At 35.9% G+C, this 27635-nt stretch overlaps 1 long non-coding RNA gene across 1 annotated transcript; it reads right to left on the bottom strand.

Moving 5' to 3' along the window:
- LOC118350719 (uncharacterized) lies at positions 1 to 27547 on the bottom strand. The gene is made up of 3 exons (XR_004805029.2): positions 27489 to 27547; positions 26500 to 26668; positions 1 to 79 (listed from the first exon to the last, which is right to left on the bottom strand). It is a non-coding gene; the product is annotated as an uncharacterized LOC118350719 (long non-coding RNA).
- Positions 27548 to 27635: the final 88 nt, after the last annotated feature.

Here is a 27635-nt window from a genome sequence, read left to right as displayed (position 1 = left end):
TGACATCTCTGACTCAATCCTTTTGATGTGGAAGACATTGGCAGTGGAGAGGCAAATTTGTCTGTCTTCTCCTGCATATCTACAACCAAAGTAGCATTTCAACATCATTTTCAAGTTTAAACCTCTACTTAGCATAGTTTACCATATGTGGTTTTGGATAAACCAAACCCCAATAATGTTTAGTTATCCCAGAGCCAATGATAGCCTCATATTCCAGAAAACAAAAAAAGACAAAAAAATGAAAAGTCTGTAGTTGGGGGTCCTTGCTAACATGTCAAGAGTTCCACTGACCCACTGCTAGTAAAAAATTTCTATTTTTGACACAAAATTTTAATATTCTCTATCCTGAAGTACACATAGCTCAACCCTAAATACCTCTTTGACCAGAAGGATAGCAAAATAAAATAGTGTTTCTTCAGATGAATGTTAAAATTGAAACTTTATATACCTCTAGTGCTATTTGTTTTTAAATGCTAAATTGTATTTTTTATCTCATTCATTGTGTTTTCTTCAAATATTCCCTTATAATTACATTATTCTTATTAGAAAAAAAATGGTGTAAGTTGAGTAAGGATGATTTTTTTTAATATTTATATTTATTTATTCGGGTATATATTTTCCTTCTAAAACATAATCTCATCTATTCATGTTTAGGCAAGAAATTTGACAAAACCTTAGCTAGTTCAATGACTGATACTGGGGCATGAATCTTGTGACAAGTTATGGTATCATTATTGCTCTGTATTTAATTCACACCTACAAGAAATGTAGATCTATATTCATGCTATGTTATTTTAATAAAGTTAGATTGGATGTGATCTCTATCCTCAGACATTTAATAGTGTAACAAATAAACAAGACCAATGACTGCTAATATGTCATGTCAGAGGTGTGTGTGTGTGTGTGTGTGTGCACATACAGCTTGGATCATATGATTAATTGCATTATACATTTAGTATAACTGGCTAACTCATTCTAGTTGAACGAATTCAGATGGAATGTTTTGATAGGTAACTCTGTTTGTTCATACAAAAATTAAGGACCATCTACTTAACAGGATAAAATTTCCCTGAGGCCTAAAGGGGAAAAAAAAAGGGAATAATTTGAGGTCTAAGACAAAGAATATTAGAAATTATTAGAAGAGTTTGTCAGCAGTGAAGAGCAGTCAGTATTAAATAACAAAACAAAGTAAAAATAAACAACAACAGGAAGACAGTCAACATCAAATGTTAGGAGTCTAATAATAAAAAGACTGGTTAAATTGAGTAAACTCAAGGGTGATAAGATGATGATAATTCAAAATAGATGTATAAGGCATTTGGGTTAGTAAATTTCTCAAAAGAAATGGTTATGACATTATTGTAAGAGAATTATAAAAAATTAACACCAAAGGGTACAAGGAGGTAAGATTTCAAGTGAAGAAAGGGAGGGGGCCACAGAGTTTGAGATGCCAGTGCTTTCAGAGCAAGTCCTAGGAAGAGGAACTGTCAGAAAGCAGACTTCCTGACTCTGAACATTTTCAAAAATTGAGGTACTGGAAAAGTAATGCAGAACTTTCTGGAATGTTGAACAGAACTTCCTGCTATGAAGCTATGTGCCATTGAATACAGAACTTTACTTTTTAGTTATCATAACAGGTAAATTTCCCAAAAGAGAATTGTTACTTAACTCTGACTAAATGGTTCTCTGGCCCATTTATATTTGCCTCAGGCCAATCAATTTCCCTTTTGACCAGATGGACACAGATCTGCAGACAGCAGAGTCCCATGTGGTGTGGCCCAGAGCCTTTCCTGTGTCACTCCTCCTCCCCAGTGGAATTTGGACCAAGACACAAAAGTGCAATCTTTGACAAAAGTTTCATGCTTTTCTCCTCTCAGGCAAGAAACCAGGAAAGAATTATTGAATCATTTATTCAGCAAGTTTTTTTTGTTTTGTTTTCTTTTTTTTTTACTCCTTTACTTATTCCGATGCTGGTGGTACCTTCCATTACAGTTTACCCTCATTTGAAGCCAGCCTTTTGAATCCTAGACTCCTAGACTCCTAACTGTCCCATCCTATATTCTTATTGCTTTAAGGAATAAACCTACTCCTGAACTAGGCCATTCTGAATATGTCTCTCAACAATTTAAAATTCTTCAAAGACTCCCATGGGGTATGACCTATCAGATTCCCGATCATACAAAGCTTAGCTGAGCTGGACGGCACATTTTATTTTTATCCAGTCTTCAGTCACACTCTCTTGCACCTATAGTTTTTCCAATACATTTGCAAATCTGCCAAGCACAAAGCACCTCATGTCCATTCTTTGCTTCAAAATTTATTACATCAATTCTAGTACTTGTCTCTCTCTCACTAAGAGGAGCTGTGTCTTACTTTTTGGTATCTCTTGTTCTTAGAACTGAATTCTGGCTTATATACCTCTGTTACATCAATTATCTTTTTTTTTTTTCTGATGGTCTTAATATGTTTTGAATTCTTGGAAAAGAATGGTATTGTTCTGTGTCACTCCCGAATTCTCAGAGCTGAACACAATATCAAGTAGCACAGACATAGGATAACGTTTATTAAATATACTGATGAATAAATGAATACTAGATTGACTCCACTATTATTCAAGCATTCTTGTAACTACTCATCTGCTCACAGACTTTTCATCCCTTTCTCTAAACCTAGTAAAATTCTATCCCGCCCGAGGTTTATCAAGTGCTTGGTGAATATGTTAAATAAATAAATTATAATTCCCCCCACATCAAATTGGACTTTCTTCATAGGGCGTGCCTCCATCCCCAACTAGAGGTAATTTCTCCTTACCCTGAGTCCTTCAAAAATTTATTTTTGAAGGGATTTGCTTGGCTATATTGTGTATATTTTCTCTTTGTTAGAAATTATTTAAATTCCTTTCATTATTTAAAAATAAATATTATATCTTGTTGCCTCAATTAGTCCTTAAGATTTTGAATTCTTGACAATTATAACTAAGGTTATCTTCTCTCCTTTGACTTTCCTTCACACTGTCAGTGTTTAATTGAGATTTCAAAGGCAAGACACAAATGAAAAAGATGTGACATTGGCCTCAGGTTGATGATGATGGTGATGGTGAGAGTTTCAGAGGAGAAATCAAACATCCTTTCTTTATACAACAGAGCAACTATTAAAGATAAGATGAAAAAATATCAGATGACAGGGTTAAACTTGTTATATATTAAGTACTAAGGAACTGTAAAACATAGAACTGATTAGAGAAGTGAGACAGTCAGGGACATTTCCTATGAGGGAGTTTGGAATGTTCTCTTCAATCAGGATTACTGAAAAAAATATAAAGAAGGAATTCTGTAAGAGTTAATAGCCTAAAGGTAAGAAGTATCAAGAACATTAAAGGGAATAACAGGCAAACGTGGTTTGGTCTGATCAGAGAAGCCATATTAGAAGTTTAAAAATATGGGGTCAGACAGATAGAAATGAGCATTCCATTGGATTTTATGAAAAAGTTCTAGGAGTCGAGAGAGTCCTGCATGTTTTCTAATAACTAATTCACCTATCTCCATGGCTAATGTATTGCTAGCATTCTAGAAGTATCTGCCTGCTTTATCCTGGGTCTCTACCAGCTTTGTCAACATTGTTACAAGCTGAAGAACTTGGTTGCAGCATGGACAGTATGACTCCTCGAGACCAGGTGAGAAACCGTGCAAGCAAATCAACCTAATACTTTTAGACATTACCGTCAGTCTCTGGTAAAGAATTGCACAGAGTCAGGTGTCTGAAGTCAACATCTGGACATGGGAAGATAACAAAGAAATTAGAGTTCTTCACCCCTCTTAGCTGCATTTTTATAAATTTACTTCATTAAATGAGTGTCCTTTGGGTATATTATTATTTGTCCTGAAGTCTTAGGAGACGTGCCAAAAATCTCACAAGCAACATATCCCCAAAGAAAACGGAAAAATATGTCCCATTATTTCCTGATGAGAACCCATTAAGGAAAAGATATTGCAATAAAAATAACAATGATTTTTTCCCCATTCCATTAAACTTTTGAACAGCTACCATGGCAGCTACTCCTATTTTAAGCATGTTCTGGTTTTCATGCAGTAAGGACAGTGAATGAAGATGTAAGCCACCAAAGCCCTTTCTTCTGCTTGTGTAAGGCAAGACATATCTTTGCCAAATAGCTTTGGTTTGGGGGACAACCATCCCAGGCCACATCTGCTGGAGTAGCTATTCATGGGAGATGGAAAATGGAAATTTAACAACCTCACTTAGTGACTATGTGCATGGATTATAAGCACTTAGTGAAAGTTAAAAACCAGCAGAGCCGGAAAGAATTTAGGCTGGCAGCATTAGACAAATGTGTATAGTTAGTGATATAAAAAGCCCATGGAGGATGGTCACTTGGAATCTGTAAAAGTCAATCAGGTCTTTGTAATATGGAGGGCAGGGAGAAACCATGTGTCAACTACTCTGTGACAATGCCCTGGAACACTGTGACTTTTTTGATTTAAGCTCAAGGATAGCAGTCAAGAATTTTGTGCTGTATCCCAGATGTGATGAAGTCCCTGGCTGACGACAATGTCTAAACATAACATTAAGTGAAGAAAAAAAAAAAAAAAAGAAGGATGAGAGAGAGAGAGAGAGAAAATCTACTTGATTATCCTAAGTAAATATGTTTACCTCAAGCACCTGAGCTTTCTGAAGACCAAGAGCACATTCATTCCACAGACCCTTGCTAAGTGAGGTGAAAATGAACTGTCAAAGTAACTACCATGTAGAAAGGATGGCTGCCAAGAACTTTCCTTTCAAATGACCATTTTGTCATAAAGTATCTCAATTATCCATTTAAAGGATATTATCTCCCCTCGCTCTTTCCCCTCTTACTATTTCAATTCAATTTATCATGTGCTTTATTTTTAAAATAAAATAATACATATTAGATAAAAGTGCATGATTCTTTGAATTCTCCTATCAGATGTCTATTTAAATCATCCTTTCCTTCCCTCAAGGAACATTCCTCAGCATGAATTTGAGATATATTTTCTCTGTTCTTTAAAAATATTGCTTCGCACATGCATATATGTTCACGAACGTTGTATTATTAATAGCATCAGACCATATATTTTCTTCCTCATTTTTTTTTCAAATTATGTTTTAAGGTCTGTTATCTTTTTGACCTTGTATGTGCCTTTTAATAGCTAGGCAGCACTACACCATACAAATATAATATATTTATTTATCCAACCATTTCTGTCTGAGAAAATTTGGATTATTTCAGTTTTTTCCACATTACAGATAGTACTGTAGACATCCTAGCATACATTCAATGCAAATGAGGCAGATACTATGCTCTAAGCACTTTGCTGCATAATCTAATTTAATATTCACAAAAAGTTCTGGAAAACTGTTGTTTCCTTAACATTTTAGAAATTAATAGGGCTGCCTGGTGGCTCAGCGGTTGAGCATTTGCCTTCAGCACAGGTCTTGATCTTGGAGTCCCTGCGAGGAGCCTGCTCCTCCCTCTGCCTGTGTCTGCCTCTCTCTCTGTGTCTCTCATGAATAAATAAATAATATCTTTAGAAAAAAATTAATACATCAAAAAGGTTAAGAAACATTATCAACTTTACACAACTACTAAGAAGGAAACTGGGACTAAATTTTCATCCAGTGCTATTGAAATCATCTTGTCTATTTATTAGTTTCCATATTTATTGTCTGTCACGCCCACCAGAATATAGGTCTCATGGGGACTAGGAGCCTTGGTTTCTGCCAATGAGTGAGTACTTGATAAATGAGTGAATGAACAAACAAGTGGATGGATGGATGAATACAATATTCTCAAATATACAATTTGTTGCAGAGCTCAAATAGTGAAAGAACTATTATCTGGTCTGGAGTTCTTGAATAAATTAGTTTTAATTTGAGGCAATTCCATGTTCAAAAAAGCCCAGGCATGCTGTTCTGGGTTTGGCTCCTCATCAAATGTCTGTGTTTGTTCAAACTGGGAACTTGGGGATGTGTACTGGGTGAGCAACCTTTGGATCATTTCAGATGACATACAAAGGGCTGGCAGTCTGTGGTTCTGAAGTCTGGAAAGTCCAAGTCAGTAAGGTTCTGTGGCTTACTATGATATTTTGTGTCATATTGTAAACTGGAAAAAATAAATCTCCAAAGTCATAGCCACAGGTTTTGTGACACACCATGGTCTTAAAAATGAGTAATTAAAATAATATGAATTGTGGTGTTTTAAGTCACAAGAATAGTCCTGATTCTGGGAAAAAGACAGTTTAAATCCACTGTCTTCAGAGTTGTTGGCCAAAATTTTCCGTTACTTTATTCTCTGCCATAAATCATCAGATAAGATAGGAGGAAAATTCTGTGACTATTATCAACACTCAGGAATGTTATCAGCGTTGCATTTTTTTGAGTCATACATTTTATTCTATGGCATTACTATCCTGAAGCTCATTGAATAACCCTAATTCATAGAGAATGATCAGTTCTGCTTACTGAATTTTCTAGTTAGTTAAAATATACAACGGAAGACTCTTTTTTTGTTTTGTTTTGTTTTTATCCTTGCTCTAGCAACTTTCTAAAATGTGTGAACATACCTTGTGGACAGAGTGCAGTTAGTGTAGAGATGTATCTTATGTATCTTTACGTATTTTAGAACTCTGATTTGCAATAAATTCTGGCAAGTTTTTCTAAGAGGTTGTACCAAAGCTGTAGAAATCACATGACATAGCCTAAAATTTAGTTTTCAGTCACTACATTTCTCAATCAGTTTGTGTTCTTTCTACCCTTGGCCAGAAAACTGAACAAGATGTTAAATAGGGCCCCAGCTAGTTGAATTCTGTTGGATATATATTTTACTAGGTTGAGTATAAAGTGAACCAATACGGTACCTATGACATCACAAATGCTCATACTTTGGACTTGATAAAAATAATACTTTATCAACATGACTGAAATCCAGTTAGCATAAAATGAAAACCAACAATTTTCTACCAAAGGAAAAATGGTGATTTTATAGCACGCTTATTTTCCTAAAATGGATTCTAGTTTCTGCTTGCTAGAATGATTATGAGTGGATGTTTTAAACTGGCAAAGTTTATAGTCTGTACTTACTTCCCTTGAAAATCACAGAATACTTGGTTATTAAAAATTATATATACAACATATTAAAATTATAACAAACTAAAGGACAAATGAGCTCTTTCTCCTTATCTTTAAAGCTTTTATATAGAAATTTTCAGGGACAAAATTTACAAATAGCATAATGCACTCCATGAACCTACAACCCAGAACCAACATACAGTCTTATTTCATCTATACCTGCCCCAATATAAATGCCCCTAGTATAAGCATTAAATGTGATAAGGTGGAAACATCACTGAATGGAAGGCAGAAAATCTAGGTCTAAGTTTTAGCCCAACCTTGAGGGGACCTCTGAGTGTCCCCATAATTCACTTAAAACATAAGGCTTGTATAACCAAATGTATTTTAACTACGAGTCTTGTTTTACATGCAAGGCTATGATAGTATATGTTAGGTCAGTGTAGTCTGTGGAATGCTCCCTGTATCTTCTGTGACTTTTCTCTTTCTAACTAGACACTTGGCTGTAATCTGCTTTCACCACAAAGACAAAATTACAACCAACTTAAAAAAAATAGCACTAACAATGGACTAGTTCTCACCATAGCTATTCAACTGTTATAATGATGTCAACTCTAAAGAGTGCTGGTGTACCAAAAAAAAAAAAAAAAAAAAAAAAGATTTATCATGATAGTCCGAAGCAGATCTCTTGAATTAGTTATTTATTGCTGTGTAACAAATTACTCAAAACACAATGGCTTAACACTACAAATATTTACTATCTTTCACAGTTTCTGTGAAATATGAGTCTTACTTATTTCATTGGTCTAGTCCCTGGTGTTAACTAGATGTTCAATTATCATTAAAAAATCTTGAATAAATGAAAGAATAAATGTGTGCATGCATGTGTGCATGTGTGCATGTGTATAAAATATCATGGAACTGAATATTTTTATATTATATGATTATTGATTGTATGGTTACTCTTATGTATTTTCCTCTTATAAATACATAAGAGGACAATTGGGGGTGGTGATGTTTAGTGGGTTTTAACTTTCTATAAATCAACTTTAACTGAAAGGATTTTCTGTTTTGGTTATCTATTGTTATATAACAACCTATCCTAATATTAGTGCCTTAAGACTTCAATTACTTTCTTTATTTGATCACAATGTTGTAGCTTGAGCCAGAGCCAGTGGGGTTTGTGTCTGCTTAGGGTGGTACCATCCAGCCTGGCCCATTTGGTGACACCAATTGAATAGCAACTTCCAAGATGGCCTCACTCACATGGGCTCTTTATGTAGCTCAATTATCTTTCTCACAGCATGATGGACTCAGAGTAGTCAGGGCCTTATGTTGCAGGTAGCTTTCTCCAGAGTTCAATGCAGAATCTCCCATCCTTTTAAACCCTCAGACCAACACTTGCCTTCCATGCATTTTATGATTAAAGCAAATCACAGAAAAAAAAAAAACCAAGATTTTTAGGAGAAGAATTACACAAAAATGGGAATATAGGGAGACATGGTTCATTGGAGAAAGAGACCCCATCTCGTAAATTCCATAAGAGCAAGGAATTGGTCTATAGTGTTCACCACTGTATTTTCTTTCTCTAAGATAGTGCCTGGTTTATACTAGGGTCTACCGATACATATTGAAATGATTGAGCAAAGGCATGGATAAATTATATGAGGAATAAGAAATATTTTGGTTGATTAAAGAGGGTAAAAAAAAGAGGGTAAGAATTAAATAAAGGGCTATCACAAGACAATGAATATTTACTAAGTTTGAAGAGTAAATGAATTGGATGAGTTCAGGTGAGAGATTTCTCAGAGATGTAGGATGTCATAGGGAACACAGAGGCTGTTAGGGAGCCTGATGGAAGGAAAATATATAGCCTGGTCTACAGATAACCAAGTTATATAAGCAGTTTAAAGTTACAACATTTGAGCTTTCAGCCATTATTCTCTCTCAACATATGGTAAACAGATACAAATGAAGCAAGAATTCTGAAAAAGAAAAAACAAAACAAAATTAATATCTTCAAGGAATTAAGCTCTGCAGAACAAAACAGTGCCAAATAACCACTGCATTAAATTTTATTATCAACTTAATTTTTAAGAAGTACCAAATAATTGAGATGTCTGGGTGGCTCAGTGGTTGAACATCTAGATGCCTTTGGCTCAGGGTGTGATCCTGGAGTCCTAGGATTGAGTCCCACATAGGGCTCCTGGCATGGTGCCTGTTTCTCCTCCCTGTGCCTGTGTCTCTGTCTCTCTTTCTCTGTCTTTCATGAATCAATAAATAAAATCTTTAAAAAAAAGGGCCAAATAATCACTGCTATCAACTGAATGTTTGTTTCCCCTCAATGCCTAAAAATTCATATGTTGAAGTTCTAATTCCCAAGGTGATGGCATTAGAAGGTAAGTTCCTTGGGAAGTGATTGAGTCATGAGGGTGGAGCCCTCATGAATGGGGTGAGTCTTCTTATAAAAGAGGCCCCAGAGGGATCCCTCCTCCTTTCCTCTATCTGAGGTTACTGTGAGAAAGAAGAAGGCTGTCAGTGGGCAGCCACTTTCACCAGACAACAAATGAGGAGGTGCCATCATCTTGAACTGCTCAGCCTCTAAAACTATGAGACATAAATGTTGCTTATAAGCCACCCTGTTTATGGTGTTTTTGTTATAGCAGCCAAAAGAGACTGAGATAGTCACCATCCATGAGAACAGGTGATTCTTTTCCAAGAGGATATTATTGGTAACTGGTATCAATAACATTTAGGAAGAAAGACTCCAATCAGGAAAAAAAAAGTCCCAAGGAGAATTTATCTCTTTCATACATGCATTAGTGTCTGTAAAAGGAAGATTCCACTAAAATAGAGATTATTTATTGGTTAGCACTTAAAAAAAAGTTTAAATGTAGGACCATAATATTTTAGAAATTTCTGTTCTTGAGATAAAGATATGTGCCATTCTGTGATAAAAGATAAAATTCTCATATGGAACAATGTTCTGCTGGAAAAACTCAAGTTTCAATCATGATGGTTAACACAATAAAACAATGAAACATATATTTGACTTTATGCTGAAAATTTTTTAATATATTTGAACTTTGGGCAATTGTATATAAACCCAAAATTGGCTATGAACCAGTCACTATTATGCCTATTATATCACTGTTTAGTTTCATTTAACAGTTGAGTTTCATTAAAATGCAGGAAAAATGTCAGAGTATTAAATATGCTCAAAATACATTTTGTTTGGTAAGATTTTTTTTTTTTAACATAGAATCGACCAAGATAAAGAATAGTGTGCTGGAAAATAAAGACAGACATTCAATTAGCCTTTTGGGGTTATTTGTCTGTATGGAGTAAGCCTTAACTATTGACTTGAATAAATGATTAATATAGTTTAAGCTCATTCAATCATTATTTGTTGAGTATATATTTGGGCTATGCCTTGCAATAAGTCAGTAAATAAAGTCATAATCACTACCCTCCTGGAGTTTACATTCTAATGGGCAGACAAAAATGAATAATAATGATAAAATACATTAAGTGACAAGTGAGAAGGTAATAAATGCTATGGGAATAATAAAGGTAGAGCATGATATCACGGATATAGTGTCAGGGTGGCAGGGATGAATGGGATACAGTGTTAAACAGGATGACCACATTAGTCCTGATGGAGTGGTAACTCTGAACAGTCTTGTACAATCCAAGGGAAGGGTTTTTCAGGCAAAAGGAAATACTAGTTCAGAGGCCCTAAGACGAGGCCTGGTTTATTTGAGCCACAGCAAAGAAGTAACAATGGTGGGAGGGGAAGTAAGTGAGGGAGAGAGTATCACAAGATGTCACAAAAGCTATAGGTAGTTGGGGGCAGGGTGGAGATGTGGGTAGGAAGGGGTTGGTTTCTGAAAGCCACATAGGCCTTTTAAGAATCTGGGCTGATTTTTTTTTAATGCAAATGAAGAGCCATTGCATTATTTTGTGCAGAGATGTCCTGTGATGTGAATTAGATTTTAACACCTCACTCCGATTGCTATACTGAGCATAGCCTGGAAATAGTTAAACCTGCTCTCCCCTAGATTACATGGCTAAAGTCCTTCCCTCACTGCTTCTAATTTCTTCATTAGTCATGTCATGATGCAGCTGCTCACATGATTTGAACAAGTTCTTTGAAACACATGGTCTTCATTTGGTCCCTTTTTTCTAATGCCATGTAAATTTAGTTTCTGGCAAAGAACTTTTGGGTACCTTAATAATCTAGAAATAATAATCTAGAAATAATGTGATTTTTTTACCCCAATGTCTACAATTGTGGTCTTTCCATTGATAAACCTCAAACACTGGCTATTACAATTCATTAAATGAATGAATGAATGAACTAATTATTTAAAAATATTTATTGTATGTTTATAATGTGCCAGACACTGTTCTATGACTTGGGGATTTAGCAATACACAAAATAAACCAGGACCCTGCTCTCATGAAGCAGATATTAAAATTCAAACATTCTGTGCAGCTTATATGTATTGAAGGCTAGCTCCCATTCACATAACTTGAATTTCATTTCAAAGAGGTAAACATGGGGGAAATCGTGCTTAGGCAGGCCACCCCTTTCCATAGATATGGTAGCATCAAAAGTCACAGTATATTTTTGGATCCAGTTTTGTGCCTTTGAAAATGGAGGATGTAATTCTTATATTTAGTACATTCATTCCTCCTTTTTCTTGGTCATAGTATGTTAGTTCTATTCTAATTTCCTCCTTCTCTGGGCAGCCCATGTAAGGGGAGAAAGATAACAGCAAATTCAGCTATAGGCCTGACCCAACTGACCTCAGCCAATAGGCACATCCATGCTCTTGCCTTCAAGGATGAATATATGATCCAATTCAGGTCAATGTGATGAGAGGAGATGTTTCTGAGGGCTTCTGAGAAAGAAGCTTTCTTACTCTCCCAAGACATTCCTGAGACCAATGCTCTCCCTTCTGTTCACTATACATGAGAAGCCTGGTAGCCAGGAGCAGGTCCTGCAGCCATCTTGCAACCCCAAGGGAGAGCAGCCCTAAGTAGAAACAGCCACAGGAAAAGTGACAAGGAGGCATTGAAAGAACAGTCTTTCATGATGTCATCGAGAACATTGATCAGGCCAGGACAAATCTCTGTCTTCGGTTACTTCGGTTAAATTTTCTGTTATTTCAACTGAAAAATTCCTAAGTGATGCAACTGCTATGTGCCCAATGCTGGAAAAAACAAAGGGATAACACAAAGTCTATAGCATCGAGAAATTTTCATGTGTGTGACAGAAACAGTAAAGTAACATTATATTGAGCGATGAGTTTAGCATAAAGGGGGAGGATTCATCAAGCAAAGGAGAACCCACTCAGCTTATTAGTAGCATTCACGAAGGGGTGCCAAGAAATAGTTCTTGGAGATGATCCCTGAAGTGCCTTTTAAAAACAAGCGAAACAAAGAACGAGAACAGTCATTTTAAAAAACGGTAACAACAACAAAACCAAAAAACAGAAAATACGCCCAGCACCATTAATGAGAATACTCATTAACATTTCTTGTTTGCTATCTTTCTGCTACTAAACTATTTGCAGGTTTTGTCTCATTTAACCCCTATAACAACTCTGTGAAGTAAATTACTTTTGTATATATATAATATACAATATATATATAATATATATATACTTCACAGAATTGAAGTAAATTACTTTTATATATATTATATACTATACTATTACTATATATATTACTATACTATTTATAGTATATATAAAAGTAATTTACTTCATATTATATATATGAATATATATTATTATATATTATTATATATAATATTATATATATATATAGTGAGGAAATTGATGTCAATAAAAACTAAATGACTTACTCATTTTCAAACAGCAATGAGGTTGCATATCTGGAAACTCAAAACCATGCTCTTTGACTCTAGGATCTACATCTAAATTCACTATATGCTACTAGGTTCCAGAATTTGGACACAACAGCAAACATTGTTATGCCAAGTATTTCTTTGTATCTCGGATATGAGCAGGAGGGTAAATAAAGGAAAGTAGAGAGGAAATCAGGGGCTATATTATAAAAGGATATCATGCTCCAAAGTTTAGATTTTAGAGCTGAAAGTTAATTTCATATGCAATGGAATCCTACATGTGATCTACTTAGATTCCACTAAGACATGTCTGATCACCAGAAACCATCTGAATCAAGTGTAGTCCAAGTTCTGAGATTTCATAATATCATCAGAACTTAATGGTTATCTCAGAAGTGTTGTAGATATTTCTGGGACTCATCAACTGTATACATAGCTTACAGTAATAAAAACATACATGAACTGTAATAAACCTTATCTCATGCAGCAAAAAGTGTTCTTGAAGTATTTTATGCAAAAGCAATGTTTAATATCTATGGATTATCTTAGATATATATTTTAACGGGTGATAAAGTCTGTAAAACAAAACTATTGGACATATATCAAATAGCTTTTTATCTTGTATAAATAAGAATTCCTATGATATGAAGTATAAGCTCATTGATGTTTATTTATTAAACTATTCATACTCAGGAGCTATTTCGAGTGACTTTATTTAGATTGTATTTCTTAAAATAAAAACATTTGTTTATAGAAACTCATTCTTTACTGGTGGGAATGCAAAATGATACAGCCGCTTTCTAAGACAGTTTGGCAGGCTCTTACAACGTTAAACACAGTCTTAACAATACAATCCAGCAATCATGCTCCTAGGTATTTATCCAAATGCGTTCAAAATTTATGTCCACACAAAAACCTTGCCCACGAATGTTTATAGCAGCTTTATTCATAATTGCTAAAAAATGGGATCAACCAAATGTCTTTCCATAGGATAACGGATAAACAAACAGTAGTATATTTATACAATGGAATATTATACAATGATAAAATAAATAAGCTATCAAGCCACAAGAAGACACAAAAGAATCATAAACACATGTTGCTAAAAGAAAATAGCCAATCTGAAAGGGCTATATTCTCTATGATATTCTGGGAAAGGCAAAACTATAGAGATAAAAAAAAAAAATCAGTGGTTTCCCAAAGGTTCAGGAGGAGGGAAATAGGGATGAATAGATGAAGCACAGGGCACTTTGAGGGCTGTTGAAACTATTCTGATACTGAAATGGTAGATGCATGACATAACACATTTGTCAAAACTGCAACATAAAGGGCACACCCTAATGCAAGTAATCAACTTTAGTTAATGTATCCATATTGGTTCAGCAGTTGAAACAAATGTACCACCCTCATGCAAGATGTCAATAACAGGAACTGAGAAGGGAGCCCCTGTATTTCCCCATAAAAATTTTTTTATAAACCTAAAACTGCTCTGAAAAGGAAATTTTACTGATATATTTTAAAAATATTTACTTAGAAGCTATTTTTTTGGCAACATAAGCTACAAATAATTGAATTCTAAAATTAAAATAATAAGATCCAATACATTTCAGATTTCAGAGGCTCTCAGAGATTCTTTAGTCTAAGCCTATCTTTGTTCATTCGAGAACCCCCCCAGTCTGGAGAGTTTGGCTGTCACCATGGCCACCAAGCATGGAAATGGGGGAATCTGAACTCAAACTCAGTTGACGTCACTCTTAAATTTATAACGATCTTCACTAGATCAACTGATTGACTCAGTAGTGTGAGGGAGTCAATGACACAGGCCACTAAGCCTGAGGCTTTTTGAACAGTGGTAAAAATGTGAATGTATATTTCTTAAATGCTCTTGGCTTTCCCAATAATGGTCCATATTTTGAAGAGGCACACACACACACACACACACACACAGCATGAATGGGTATGCACACTGCACATACAAGTACACTCACGTATGCAAATACCCTCTGACAGGAGCATTTGATATGTTTCAGATAAAGAAATAAAGACAAACTCTAGAGCACGGTAGCTCTACTTATTTTATAGACTCAATGAACAATATTTCTTTGAGTTGTTAGATTCCATTTTGGAGGGGAAGCAGTAGTTATTGAACAGTTCCTAACTTGTATAAATGCCTTTGTTGTGTTTTGTTTTGTTTTAATCTAGCATCTGTCTAGATTTTTGTAATTTGGCAGACTCTGTATCTGGACATGACAAATTTCAGCTGGAAAAATATGTTGTGAAAAATCTCTCAGATGTCACATCACAACTGGGGCCTCTGCTAAACCCCAAAGTGCAGCTGGACCATATTATTACATAGCTATTTTATTTGCATTCCTGACCCCTAAGGAGTAAGTGGATTTCCATCTGGCATATTATATCATTCTTCTTCTATGATGAGAGTGAACAGTTTGTTTTTTTTTTTTTAGTTATACTAGCAGCATAACTGAATTAACTGTATCAGTCAAATTATTTGAAACAATATTATTCTTTACTAAGTTAGCAAGGAACTATAAAACCAACTAGATCTCAATAAAAAAAGAATTAGTGTGCAACTATGTTCATAGTTAAATAACCGACAGTAAAAGTAAGATTGAAGAAAGATAAAATTGTTATATTTTATTCAGTGTGCCTTTAAAAGAACGCATCTTAAAAGTGTGTATTATCTGGTTAATGTTGTGTGACTTCTGTAAAACCTCAAAGCTGGTCAATACACAAGTCATGACCAGAACTCTTGGGCTTCCCTGAGTTAAAGGACAGCAGAGTTCATGTTGCCAGAGAAAGAAAAAAAGAGAGGGGGAGTGGAGGACAGAGTGTGAGAAAAAAAGAAAGAAAAAAAGAATGAATAGGAGTTTCCCAAATAAAGTATAATTTACATAAAGATTCTCCTCTGTCATGTGATTTCATGTCCAGAGCAGACCACATTTTTGTATCCTAATGTACACTGATGAAAGGCACAGCAATCCAGGGAGATTAAGTGATCTCTCTGAGCTAATGAACAGCAGAGTTAGGAATTGACCTTCATTTTTTGCTCTAAGTTCTATCTAGCCATTTCTAAAGCAAAGAGAACAGACATTATGAAACCGTGTGTTCTGTTTAATCACACACCATGCCAGTATCTTATCTCCCCTGACATACTTTTGTGGGCAAAATCTTTTAAAAATACCAACCATCTCACAAAGAGGGAGGTCCTGAATTAAATCTACTGCAGAGGGACACTATTGCCACGTATCTCATATTTAATAAAGTCACCCTCTTCTATGCAAAGTTTTGCTGAGAACCCAGAAAAACATTAAATATTACACGTGTCCAAAATACTTGTCTTTGAGAGAAGAAAATGTGGTAGGTCTGGCTCCTCCACTCAGAGTTGCTGGTACTGGAAATGACTCTAGAATCACACAGTTAGGCCTACTTTCTTTCTTTTCTTTTCTTTTTTTTTTTTTTTTTTTAAGATTTCATTTATTTATTTGACAGAGAGAGAGAGCAGAGTCAGGGGGAGCTACAGAAGAAGAGGGAGGAGCAGGCTCCCCATCCAGCAGGGAGCCCAACCTGAGGGCTCGATGAGCTCCGTGGGGACTGGATCCCAGGACCCCTGGACCATGACCTGAGCCAAGGGCAGATGCCCAACTGACCGACCCACCCAGGTGCCCCTAGGCCTACTTCGTGTCTTCACATCAAAACACTCTGGCCTTGGTTTTCCATCACCAGGCCTGGCTGAGAAGTCTTCCAACATAGAGAAGTTTTGTGGACTTGCAACCTCGGTACCACTGATTTGAAAGAATGCCACGTGGCTGAAAGAGAGTGACTGGTGTCCAGAGCCCTGGGCTGGAGGGATGCCACAGCTGTATCCTGGGAAGGCTGGAGCAGGCACCTGGCAAGCGGGCCCAGACTGTCAAAATTCATGCAGGAGCAGACACAGGACCTCCGGCGGAAATTGTGACCTGGCATGCAACACCGGTTATACTCCATTTGCCATCTCTATCTTGACCCTTGTCCCAGAGGACTGACCTCTATGGACTTCCCTGCGGTGCTTCCTTGGTCTCTGGCTTCCAATGAGTTGACAAATGAGAGTCATTTGCAGGGCAGGGGGACACTTGTGATTGTGTCCGTGGCTGTGTTCCTCTGCTTTCTTGCAGCATTTATTCAGTGACACCTGCCCTCCAGGCTACAGATTTCCTTACATCTGATAATACCAGGCCCTTCCCTTTCTCTCAATGGATGACTCTTGTTTACAACTATTGATGGTTCCTGGATAATCAACTGTTCTGTCTCATTTCCTTATAGCCTGACCATACCTTTGTATAGCCCTTTAGTTTAAGTCTTTAAAAAAATATATATTTTATTTATTTATTTATTCATGAGAGAGAAAGAGAGAGGTGGAGACACAGGCAGAGGGAGAAGCAGGCTCTCTGCAGGGAGCTGGATGAGGGACTGAGTCCTAGGACCCCGGGATCACCCCCTGAGCAGAAGGCAGGTGCTCAACCACTGAGCCACTCAGCATTCCTAAGCCTTTTCAATTTACTACTTTGAATGTGCTGTTTCTGCTCCAACCCTAACAAAAAGTCGTAATAATAGCTAGTAAGTATTACTCTATGCTAAATATTATGTCGAAAAGTGAAAATGACTTATAAGAGCTAAAAATAACTGTCTGAGGCTGATATGTGTTACTTACAGACAAATATTTACAGATAAATACTAGAGAAGTTGAATGACTTCCCCAAGGTCATGCATTTCGAATGGGTGAATGATTCACACTCTGATTTTCTGACTCTATAGTTTATTTAGTCTCTTAATTATTATGTGATCCTACATTGCAAATCACATCACAACTCAGAGCAAATTTCAAAAAAAAAAAAAAGTCTACACATAAAAAGGCTTAGAAAAATTTGTAGTTGAGAAAATCCAACCAGCACTGGCTTTCCAAATTATTTTTCCAAAAGGGTAAAATTTCCACATTCTACTGGACTATTACAGCATAAGATGATACAGCAGGTATTCGAACTTTTTAAACCAACAGTGTATATTTTTACATGTGGAAATTCTGGTTTTAACATTAGCTACGTGGTAGTGCATGCCTATATAAATCTGCCCAACAACAAAAGTGAGTGATACAACATCTGTCACTGTTTTTCCTCAAAAACACTAATAGCTGTGCAGACTAATCCCATAGGAGCACGTTGGTCTCATCCTGTATTTGATGTCCTGAGAAACATCTACTGATTTTTAAAACTTATCACTAACTGTAACAGAGAAAACCTGTCATTAGCTGGTCAGTAAGGGTTAGCAGTTAGCTTTTTTAGGAAAGCCTGATAATACTGGATAGTATCTTATCCATGATTTTTTTTTAATGAAGTAAAATTTTATCTTAGCTTTGCTTACTTATCATTATAAGGGTAATATTAATATTAATATTATATCTAATATTCAGACACTGTCCTTTAGAGTTATGCCTGAGTGTGTTACTATCAGAAGATATAAGGATAAATTCATGCTGGAGTGACAAAAGTAAAAATTATGGCAGTTAATCTTCTTTGGTTATGTTATTCTATTTTGGGAAAAAGAAAAAAAAGAGATGTTAGCTCTGAGACTTATAGGCACACAGTTGGATTTCATTGTTCTATACTGTTCATTTACCAACATGAATGCCATGAACAAAGCCAACTTTGGCCATGCTCATTTACCTTATATTTTCTCTGAGACGTAAAAACTAATTGCACGTAAAATGAAGTACCTATAAGTGAGTACACAAAACAACTGTCAAATTAAAAATTATTTGTCATTATACAATATTTTAAAATTTCTAGTTTACTTGATTCCCCTTCTACTCATTGGGCAGTGAGAGGGATTTCACAATTACTGGATATACATAATGTGTGGGATATTGGCCATAGAAATATTTAAATCTTAAAATAATTGTAGGATGCAGGCAAAGATGATTAATAGTTAAGAAAAAGGCCTTTGCTGTCAGATCTGTGTTTGAGTCCCAGCTGGTTGTATGAGTGAATTTAGAATCTAGAATCCCTACAGAAGGGATATTGAATTTTTAGGGTGTCACAAATAAAACTCGTCTTGTATATAGGAGATAAAGTGATAGGATAAATATGATAACTTTGTTGCCAATAAAAACTGTACTAGAAGATATGGCCTAGGTCAATGGTCAAATGGGTTTGAAAAGCTCTCTGTTCTTTACATCCACTTCCACCCCCACTTTAGACATTAGGACAGCCCATTCAAGGAAAATTTGAGGTCTGCTGAGGGCAAACCCACTTACCAATGATTACTGCGACACACATTTCTGGGTTAAAAATGGAAGGAAATAGAATGAATAGAGAAGCACTCAGAGTTCTTTATTAACTTCAAATCATTTAGTTCCATCTCATTGAGCACAGTGTCAGACACATGATCTTTAATAAATAATAGTTACTTCTCCTATAAGGCACAAACATTCTAATTTTTCTATTCAAGAAACCAAGTCTTCAACAAATAATGTGACATGTACAAGTGTCAGAGAAGCAAGATTCAGATCTGAATCAGACTCTTTAGTAGATAGAAGAATGCCCCCTAACCCAAAGGTGTCCATGCCCTAATGCTTGGAGCCTGTGAATATGTCATGTTACATGACAAAGGAAAATTAAGATAGCAGATGGAATTAAGCTTGCCCATTGGTTGACCTTAAAATAGGGAGAGTATCCTGAATTGCCCAGGTGATCCAAAGTAATCACAATGATCTTGAATATGGAAGAGAGAGACAAAAGAGTCAGAGTGACATACTTATGAGAAAGAGTATAACATATTATCAGCTTTGAGGATGGAAAGGGGCTATCAGCCAAGGCTATCAGCCTGGTAGGGAGGTATAGGCTACCTACCAACATATGCAGGTAGCCTATAAAAACTGAAAAGGCAAGAAAAACAAATTCCACTCTAGCATATCCAGAAAAGAATATAGCCCTGCCGACATCTTGATTTTACCATGTGGGACTCTTTTAGATTTCTGGCCTCCAAAATGGTGACATAATAAATCTGTGTTGTTTCAAACCACTCAATTTGTGGCAATTTGTTACAGCAGCAATAGGAAACAAACACAAACTGCAAGGGCAAGCATGTCAACCCCATACCACACTGTCTTCCTGTTCTCAAACGCACCACGACTCAGTCAAAGGCTGAGTTCAAGGGCCTGGTTAGAAGGTGAGCTGGCATGGATTCCAGATATTGTGCAGGACTGGCAAGAAAGATCATTTGATGTAGATGGGTTATTTGTCACTAATATACTTTGAGACACACAACAGAGGAGGATTGAATGAAAGGAGTACGCAAGCGTGAACCCTCTTACCTCAGTGCCATGTCTGCAGAAACTGAATAAAATGGCAAAGAAAGTTTTCTATAACATTTTTTCATGAGGACATTGTGCTTCATAGGCAGTTTTAAGCCACACTGTCATTCTGTGGCTCAGTCAGTAAAAACTGGTTACAAAAATACAGATTACTCCAAAGCAAAAAAACTCCAAAACAATGTATCATGTCCATTTAACGCTACCTTTTAATCTAGCCCTAAACCAAAACATTTGGTGAAAAAATTCAACAGTAAGACTAACTTGTTCTATTTTAGAAACTAGTAAAAATGGATGTTAATAGTTTAGGTTAGTTATGGCCTTTAGAACATGTTACCCTCCTGAAACAGAGCTGCCTTCTGTTGGTTCCATTGAGTAGAAATTAGGCCTTTTCTTTGGGTTCCACCTGGAAAGGGATCAATGCCAAGCAAGAGACATGAAGTGCCATGGCCTTCAGGTGGGATAGCATTAGGAAATTGTACATAATATTATTCACTTCTTGGTCTCTTTGGAGCAATTCACAGTACTGTAGTCTAAGAAGTTCATCTGTGCTATATTTTTTCATTGCTTCTTAAGAACCAGTTTGTGGAATACATCTGGCTGTGCTTTGACCCCAAATTCTGGATCCTCAGGACATATTTTATTTGCTCACTTACCCATCTCTCACCACCTTTGCCTCTCCTTGGTGTCTGGAGGCTAAAATTTAGAAAGGATTGCAAAGGGCTTCTGCTCCCTACCACTACTTGCTACCTCTTCTCTCAGACACACATGGAGTTTGGAACAATGACTTAAGGACGGGAGTTTTCTTCCTCTACCAATGTTTCTCGGAGAAACACATCTGGAACAACTTCTATGAAATGGAAATTCCCTGAAGTGAGTGCATGTGATTAGTGATAAATATTTTCTTATGTATTCATCACAGACTGGGGTGCAAAATTTTTGAGTAATCATCCAGGAAAAACACATACAGTGTCAATAAAGGTGGTATTAATAAATAGATGTTGTTTTCACAAATTCACAGTTATTTCTGAAGAACTGCAATTTGAATATACATGTTCTCCTGACTCTAGGAAAACCTAACTCCAGACCAGGGTATTTTTAGGTCTTTTAACGTGTATTTCATGTTTTAACATCCCATCCTCAATTTACAGATTTTCCTTTATGTAAATGAAATTTGTTCATTTAGGTAAGGTTTGTTTTATCATAAACTAATCAATAAGTCTACTGGCAACAAAGCCTCTATACTTTTTATTGCCCAATATCAGAGAACATCATTCTCCCCCACATCATTCTGAATGCTTTTTACAGATTAACTAATTCAAATAAATGAAGACTGCCCCAAGGATTACTTATCCCAGAATAAAATATTCTTTCATTTTAATAATGAGGCTGTATCCTCAATTTTATCTAGACATATCTGGAAACCCCAGTCTTCCCCACCCCCCGGATGGGGCAGTAAGTTGCCTTTTTTTTTTTTTTAAGATTTTATTTTAAAAAAAGATTTTATTTATTTATTCATGAGAGACACAGAGAGAAAGAGAGAGGCAGAGACACAGGCAGAGAGAGAAGCGGGCTACATGCAGGGAGCCGGAACGTGGGACTTGATCCTGGGTCTTCAAGATCACGCCCTAGGGCTGAAGGCTGCGCTAAACCGCTGAGCCATCTCGGCTGCCCAGTAAGTTGCCTTTATAGACATTAGAAAAATATAGCTTTTAGTCCTGGCACAAGGCTTTGTGAAGGACAAGTTGATGGGCAATCAGAAGGTGTTCATTTTAGGCAGATGCATTAGAAGAAAGGCCACCTTTAAACAAATAATATAGATTAAAGTGGATTTAAGCCGTCACTCATATCCATGGGTATGTCCTCTGAAACAGTACCTACACTGCCCAGAGGCATCCAGGAGCCTTGTACAAAGGAGGCCCTCAGTAATCTCATTGCTTTGACTTCTAAAAGATCTTCTTAGAATTACTCTCCTCTGGGACACCTGTGTGGCTCAGTGGTTGAGCATCTGCCTTTGGCTCAGATCATGATCTGGGGACCTGGGATCGAGTCCCACATCAGGCTTCCCGTGAGGAGCCTTCCTCTCCTCTGCCTATGTCTCTGCCTCTCTCTCTCTGTGTCTCTCATGAATAAATAAATAAAATCTTAAAAAAAAAAAGAATTATCTGTTCTTCAAAGAACAATTGTTATAGGCTAGTCAGCCACTATAGCCCATTGAAAGGATGGATAAATGTCAGGTGATTGTGCAAATGAGAAACAATAAAATCAGCACAGTAATTACTAGAAATAAGTGTTAGGATCCTTGATTAAACTTGATGTACCATAAGAGTTGTGGACTAACACAAATAATTAGTTACTCCTGTGGACCCCTTTATCATTTATAAACATCCTTTCCCTCTAGGGAGTCCTTACTTCACCAGATGATCAAAACAATAGTGAGAAGGACTTCTTTCCTCATTTTTCCAGATTCAGACCCAACATCACTTGTAGCATACCAACAATGTCGAAGATAAGAACATATAATAATGATGGTAATATACGGCGTAATCAAAGGAAAGTTCAAATACTGAAAATGGGTAGATAGTGGAGTGTAGGTTCCTATCACGGAGTTTCATTCAGTCTTGAGAGTATTCCCAAAGAAATGTAGGCAAACGCTTAAACCTGGTAAATTTCATAGACAGTTTCAGATTTTTCCATCTGTAGTGTTCTAAAATGGCACCAGACTATTAGAGGTGAGTAGTAGCAACCCTTGTAGAAAAGATATGTGCTCTTTCAGATAGATACAGTCTTTGCCACTAATTGGAGGCATAGGTAAGTGTGCATTTACTACCAGCACATTTCAAACAAAAAGAGGGTCTAGCCAGGCCTTCAAGTCTCTCCCATCTAGAAGTTAGGATTTTCCTTGATCATTTACCTAATGTCCAGATATGTATTGACTGTCTACTATGTGCATTGTTTTGAGACTGGGATAGAGGAATGCACAAGACAGACTAAGTTCCTGCCCTCTTTAAGGTCTCGTCCTACTAGACAGAGATTGTGATGGTGTTTAGTGAGTTCATCTTTTACATTTCATTGTAAAGATCATATGCAACTGTTTTGAAAGATAGTCATTCATTGAATATGGTATGGTGTTTGGGGCTGTATTGATGAATTAGGTGTACTGGGTGCTGTGGCAGCACGTTGCATATCTTCATGACAAGTGAAAGCCCACAGTAACTCTCTGAGGTAGAGGTGACATGATCCTTATCTTAAACATGATTTTACAAACCAAATCTCAGAAAAGGAATCTTGCTCATAGTTTATAAGCCATAAGGCAGTGAAGCCATGATTCATATACAAGTCTAACACAAAAGACCATTTTACTTTTAGTAACTTATATGCTGCTAAAAGCAATTAGCTCAAGTTTCAACATTTTGCCAAGAAACTACTTGCATAAATTGACAATTGGGTTCATTTACTATCTTTTTAGTTGTAGCAGTACATTTTTGCGAAGAGTGGGTAACACGGACTGCCATTTTGCCAATCTCCTCTTTTCCTTTCCATTTTTGAATCTTTTTTAAATCCTGTTTGCTTGCCTTTCTCCGTCCAAGTCCCAGATTCTATGGCCAATATTTTAGGGTTTACTGTTTTTTACATCAGCAACACAATTCTAGGAACTGCCTCTCCTGGTGAAGAGTTTACCTAAACAATTTATGCTTGAACATAGAAACTTTCTCTTTTTAATCATGTAAAACCAATGGACCTATATTTGTGGTAATGAAAAGAGAGGAGGGGAAACAGATATGAGATCAGATGAAATAATCTGAGTGGGTAAGGACCATTACACTCATTGATAATATTAACCATATCACATTGAATATGTAGATGTCAAGAGATTCTTCTTTATTTGCTTGAATGTGAGAATAATGAGGCCTTAAAGAAATTAATTTCCAAAACAGTAAAGTTAATTAAGTGGCTGGCAGAGCTGTTTTATGGCGACTGTGATTTCTTTCGTTCATAGACAAATTATCATAAAACAAATGAAATACTTTCTGCAAGCTAATGGTCTTTTTCTTAAGAATAAAAATAACTTTTGAATTCTAATCTTCTTCAACCACAGTATAGATCAAGGATATTTGCGTTTGTATGTTAAAAAAAATGCTTGAGTAATATTTACTGTTATCTTCAGGGTATAATTTAATTTCAAGTGAAAACATGCAGTAATGCATCCATCCAAATACATAAATTACGTGTCTCTATGATTCATTGCCCCATACTCCATACAAACATTATGGAGAAATGAATTTCTTTTAGGGAACAACTAGATTTGGTCAATAATTACTTATTAAATAAAGCAGTGATAAAAAGACAATCAAGAAATAAGAAATTTGGAAATGTTAACAGTTTCGAGAACATCTGTGTTATGTTCAAAACAGCATTATAAAAATCTTAACCCATTAATTCTTCCATTTTCTCATTGAAAGCTTATAAAGTTTCAAAATAAGAATTGTATATGTACATGAACAAATATATATATATATTTTTTTACATATGTTTTCACATATGAAATTTTTTTTTCAGATTTTGACTTTTGCACTATCTCCAAATAATCTTATACATACAATTTCAGAGATACATTGATGGAATTTAAATGAAACTATGATCACATTTCTTTAAAGACACAACTGATTTTAAATTCTATTTCTATATATCTTAATATTAAAAATGGTGGCCTATAAAATAAAAGAGAAACTGATCTCTATAAAACTTTTAGAGTTTGATAATATGGCTCTTCTTTGGTGGAGGATTACTTTTTCAGAATACACATTTATAAGATCACTTACCCAGCCTTTAAATTGATTAGTATCATAGTTCCAAATTTCTATCCATTTATTCATTCATTCAACAAGACTTTATTTAGCATCTATAGAGTACTCACTGTACTAGGCACAAAAGGTTATAGTGCACTATTTTTATTCTCAGAATATATACTAAAGGCCCTGTGTTATAAGAGGAGAAAGACATATAAGTACACAAGCACAATTGAATGTTATAGTTGATTTGAGAAAAGTCTGTCCTAAGTACATTTTGAATGGCAAAAATGAATTAATAACTACTTCTAAGAATCAGAACAATGGCAAGGATCAAGTTAGACTTGAAAGAAAAGTTAGAGCTAAAATGAATATTAAAACTTAAGAAAATCTTACTAATTCAAAACATAAGCAATGAGCCAGGGAGTATGAAACAATATGATGCATTTGGGGCCCTCAAGGCTGTTCAATATGGCTGGAGTTCAGATAGAGGACACATTAAAAGCTGAGACTGGAGACCTACTGCAAGAACCTGCCTTTAATCTTGTATTTCAGGTAGTGAGATTTGTTTCTGCATTGTCCAGTAAGATAGCCACTAGTCCCATGTGGCTTTTTAAATTTTATTTCAATTAATTAAAATTAAATATATAAAAATTACATTCTATCATCATCATCTTAGCCACATTTCAAATGATCAACAGCTACTATATCTAGAGGCAATTATTTGGGACTGTACAGATATCAATCATTTCTATCACTGCAGTAAGTTCTCTTGGACAGCACAAGATTATTTAGATGAGGAATCCCAAATTTTAATGCCTACAAGATTATTTAGATGAGGAATCCCAAATTTTAATGCCTACAGAGGCATTATAAGACATATAATAAAAAAGTAAGTGAAAATCTAGCCATAGGGGATCCCTGGGTGGCGCAGCGGTTTGGCGCCTGCCTTTGGCCCAGGGCGCGATCCTGGAGACCCGGGATCGAATCCCACGTCGGGCTCCCAGTGCATGGAGCCTGCTTCTCCCTCTGCCTGTGTCTCTGCCTCTCTCTCTCTCTCTCTCTCTCTGTGACTATCATAAATAAAAAAAAAAAAAAAGAAAATCTAGCCATAAATATATATTTACATTATATAATATATAATTGCCTGTGCCTGTGGGACATCCCAGAAGGAATGTTCAGTAGAAAGAGGAATAGAAAGTTATATCTATGTGCCAGGATTAGACTAATGAATGATATATGGAAATTCTTAAGTAAAAGTAACTAATTTTTAAAAGTATGTAGATATAATTGTGATAAAGGAAAGAACTTAAATATTAAAGATTCTTCTTTTCCTCAAGACATCACAAGGAAGAAAATCTTACCAAGGCAAATATGTGAGTCCTGCCAGTTTTAACAGTCTTCAACCAATTTTGGTTAGGTTCATGTAAAATTTTACTAGTATGTTAGCTGGTAGTGGCTTCTCTGTCATTTCTTCCAGAGTAATTCAACATAAATACACAATCCAGAAATGTGAGACTTCCGGACTTATATCTGAAAACCAAAAGAACATCAAGCCCAAGTTGGCCACTGGTGATGTGGTTTGAAGAGAAGACTCTTCTTGGCATACCTACAACTCCAATAATATAGGTGACCATTCACTTATTCTATCATTCATTCACTTATCCGTTTATTGAGAAAATGTTTTTGAAGTATCTATTATTTACAAGTACTGTTTTGGCCTTGTCAATAAAAAGAAAAATGCACAAAAAATGATTCTAGAAACTAATATAGATATTGACCTAGTTGAGGAAATTATGTCTCATGAAATTCTAAGGGAATATAATGGGAAAGCTTAAATAGCTGGTGGGAAATTGAATAATTGTATTAATTTCTATTTCTTCACCAAATCCCAGTAAGATGTGATAAAAAGTCTTAAAAACATATTAAAAAGAACAGAAAATAAGATGATGGCAATAGAATTTTGGAAGCTAGAGAGAAGGACAGAGCTCACTGACTTAAAAGAAATGAGATATTTCTGGATTCAGCAACAAGGTGTAAAAAGCTGGAAGTAACTCCCATTACAATAAGAAAAATCTGGACAAACTCAGCATCAGTGACCTTTCCTGAACCCATTAGAAAATGGAAGTTTCAGTGCAAAACAGTCTACTGAAGTCTAGGTAAACAGGTGAATTCAGAGTCACAGCTAGAATTTGCTTAAGTGGGGCAGAAGCCACTTTGGCCATGAACCGGTAAAAATATTTAGCTGGTACTTTTGAGCAATCACTGAAGGCCACATGTGGACTACTATGAAAATGAGAAACTCCTTGGTCTTCAGTCTTAGTTGCGACCTTATACTTTCAGGGGTTTTTACCTCTAGAAACTCCACCAGATTCTGAAGCTGAAGATCTTAGGAAGAACTTCTCATGGCTCTAGAATGGGAAAAAGATGAGTAATCATTATATAATATATCCAGAATGTTCCCTATAACAAAGATCTACTATTCCAGGGAAAAGGCTTC

Source organism: Canis lupus, chromosome 15, assembly GCF_003254725.2.
Source record: "Canis lupus dingo isolate Sandy chromosome 15, ASM325472v2, whole genome shotgun sequence".
Lineage (NCBI taxonomy): Eukaryota > Metazoa > Chordata > Mammalia > Carnivora > Canidae > Canis > Canis lupus.
The sequence above is the reverse complement of the archived record's forward strand: the minus strand, read 5'-3'. Positions and strand labels throughout refer to the sequence as shown.